We start from the raw sequence: 3,531 nt of genomic DNA, 5'->3' as shown, positions 1-3,531 counted from the left end.
TGACAGATGAGGTGTCACGATCCTGTTCGACTAAAATTCTTATGCACTGTTGATCGATAACGTGGCAGCATATCAGTGGACCAAAAATCTCACGTACAGTACATGCAACACACACGATTATTTTCAACCAAACCGCGTTACTGTTCACCCAGGTCAAACCGTGTTACTGTTCATCCACGTGGTCAAACCGCATACTATTTACGCGTACTGTTGACTGATGACGTGGCGCAATCCTGAGCGTCCAAACTGTTTTTAATCCGATGGCCATGATTTACTCGATGTATCTATAAAAAGGGGGCCTCCCCTCCCTAATTTGATATCTCTGAATCCATTTTTGGGATCCATTTTCTGTAATTCCTTCTCCATCTTGTATTTTCTACGTATTTTAATAAATTCCTATTTTGCCCCTAGTTCAATTATGAGTGGCTAATTTTCTTTCAAGCTTGGGTTGAAGGTGAAGTCTCAACATGTGTCATGGGCTTTATTTGGTAAATTTACTTTCTCTTCCCCTCTAATTTTTGTGAATGTTTTGACTTCTCGTCGACAAATAATACTAATTTTGTCTAGTACCGCATTGGTTTCACCGGCTCCCTAGTACAAAGTTATTATTATTTGGCACGATAAGCCCTTAGCACCATATTGATTAGAGCGTGGTTCATGAGATGTGGATTCCCCCCTCATGATTTAATTGGCATTAATAAGGATTATTTAGCCCATGATGCATGTTGATACGGATCCAGATACCCAAGTACGTCATCTCAATATATTTCTCTTCAATTTATTCTCGCCATTTCAATTCCAATTTTAGGATAATCCAAATCATTTTCACCACAAATCCAACCACCCATTTACAAATTTAATTCTACACACAATTAAAATCCACCTCCTCGTGGGATCGACACTCGTCACCATTAGTCTATTCTACAATAGATTCGTGCACTTGCGAGTTCAATAAAATTTGCACAACAAGTTTTTTGCGCCGTTGCCGGGGAGGTAAGTAATTTTAATTCATAGAATTAAGTTTTGTGAATCATTTCTTTTAAATTGTTTTCTTGTATTTTTTTATTAAAAAAAAAGAAAAAAAATGAATCTACATTTAAAGGTTAGTATTTCTTTTCTTTTTCTCTTCTTTAAAATTCTGCAATTTAATTTTCAATTTATTTATCTTTGTAAATTTTTTTTTATCTTATTAATTTATTTTTAGTTAATTTATTTCACGTATTTGTTTTTGTGTATTTTTATAAAAAGGTTTTAACAGCGTATAAGGTTAGTATCGTAATTTCTCTATCTTCTTTATTTTTATTTGTTTTGTTCTCATCTTTATTTTTATTTTATTTGTTTTGCATGCATGGTCGAAGGTCGTTATTACCTAGTCTTGAATCTATAGATCTTGAACTTGAGAAAACACTTCGCACACACAAACAAGTTAAAAATAAAATGGATTTGCAACCACATGAGAGGCCAATTAAGGACTACTTCAGTCCTTTAGCTAATTTGAGCACATCATGCATAAGATACCCAAATGTAGTTGCTAGGAGTTTTGAACTAAAACCTAGCGTGCTAAATTGTCTCCCAACATTCTATGGCCTAGAAAATGAGGACCCATATAATCATTTGAATGATTTTCATGCTATTTGTCTAATATTTAAATATGAGAATTTTTCAGATGATGATGTAAAACTTAGACTATTCCCATTTTCTTTAAAGGATAGAGCTCGTTCATGACTTAATATATTGCCTGCTAATAGCATTGCATCATGGGAACAAATGGTAACTAAATTTTTGAATAAATATTTCCCAGTGCATAAAACCAATGCTATTCGCAGGGAGATTTCAGAGTTTACAAAGAGAGATGACGAGCAGTTTTTCGAAACATGGGAGCGATTCAATGGGCTACTCTTGAAGTGTCCACATCATGGGTACGAGAAATGGCACCAATGCCAATACATTTTAGAGGGATTATTGCCGAATGTGCAAGAATGGCTAATGGCAACAAGTGGAGGAGACCTAATGTCAAAAAGTGCATCAGAAATTTGGGAATTCTTCTAGCGACAAGCGGATAATTCCTAACAACGGAGTCGGTCACTCAGGAATACTAGAAGAATTAAAGGAGTGAATGAGGTTCACATTGGTGAGTCAACTTCAGGAATCAAAGAAGTCAAGGATATGGTTGAAGGTCTCGCTCGACAAATAGCATCGTTATCGACTGCTAAATCAACAGAACCACATGACCATGACTCATACTCAGATCAAGCCAATACCATATGTGTAATGAGAAAACCATTAAATTACAACCCATACTCCAACACATATAACCCTGGATGGAGAGACCACCCCAATTTTTCATGGTCTCAATGATTCCAACAGAATGGACCAGCAGCTCCAGCTCCACCAATGCAACAAATTCCTCAAGTTCCTCAAGCCTCTCAGCCACCATTTAGACCATACAATCAGAACCAGAAATACTCTCAACCCAGACCATGGGAGGATGCATTCCAGAATTTGAAGAATGTTACTCACTCTACGATTGAGCAACAGAACCGCACCATTGATGGACTACAAAATGAGTTGAGAGCGGGCTTCAACTCACAAGCCCAATCAGTTTCAAACCTCGAGAAGATGGTGGGACAACTTGCTTCTTCAGTTCAGACCTTGGCAATGACTATTGAGAAAAGCAAGTTTCCAAGTCAACCAGTGCCTAATCCTAAAGGAGTACATGAAGCAAGTACCAGTTCACCACAACAGCATAGAGAGGTCAAAGCTGCCATGACCTTGCGAAAAGGAAAAGAAGTCGACAATAAAGTGGAGATGCCGGTGACAAAAGAGAATCAAATTGTACCTGTGAATATTGAGGACTCATCATCGGAGGAGAAAGAAGAAACCAACCCACGAGAATATGTTCCCAAAGCTCTATTTCCTCAGAGGTTAGCTAAAGGAAAAAAGGGGAAATCCACAAGTGAGATTCTTAAAATCTTCAAATAGGTAAGTGTTAACATTCCTTTGCTTGATGCTATAAAGAAAGTTCCATCTTATGCCAAGTTTCTTAAAGACCTTTGTACTAAACAGAGAAACATTCATGTTCAAAAGAAGGCATTTTTAACAGAAAACGTTAGTTCTATCCTCTAACATAAAATTCCTCTAAAATGCAAAGACCTAGGCTCCCCCACTATCTCATGTAGTATAGGGAACCACACAATTGAGAATGCTTTGTTGGATTTAGGAGTTAGTGTAAATTTGTTGCCTTATTCAGTTTTCGTAAAACTTGGATTGAGAGAATTACACCCAACTCCAGTGATGTTACAGCTTGCAGATCGGTCCACGAAAATACCTCGTGGTATTGTGGAGGACGTGCTTATCCAGGTAGACAAGTTTTATTTTCCTGTTGATTTCATTGTAATTGACACTCAACCAATACAGGATTCAAAGAAGCACATCCTCATTATTCTAGGCCCACCTTTCTTAGCAACTGCAGATGCTCACATTCAATGCAGGACTGGAAATATGCAGTTGTCCTTCGGCAACATGACTATG

General features: G+C 37.4%; 1 non-coding gene across 1 annotated transcript; it reads right to left on the bottom strand.

Moving 5' to 3' along the window:
- Nucleotides 1-1,818: 1,818 nt before the first annotated feature.
- LOC112100478 lies at nucleotides 1,819-1,922 on the bottom strand. The gene has a single exon (XR_002906848.1). It is a non-coding gene; the product is annotated as a small nucleolar RNA R71 (small nucleolar RNA).
- Nucleotides 1,923-3,531: the final 1,609 nt, after the last annotated feature.

Source organism: Citrus clementina, unplaced genomic scaffold, assembly GCF_000493195.1.
Source record: "Citrus clementina cultivar Clemenules unplaced genomic scaffold, Citrus_clementina_v1.0 scaffold_3, whole genome shotgun sequence".
Lineage (NCBI taxonomy): Eukaryota > Viridiplantae > Streptophyta > Magnoliopsida > Sapindales > Rutaceae > Citrus > Citrus x clementina.
This window is presented reverse-complemented; position numbering and strand designations above follow the sequence as displayed.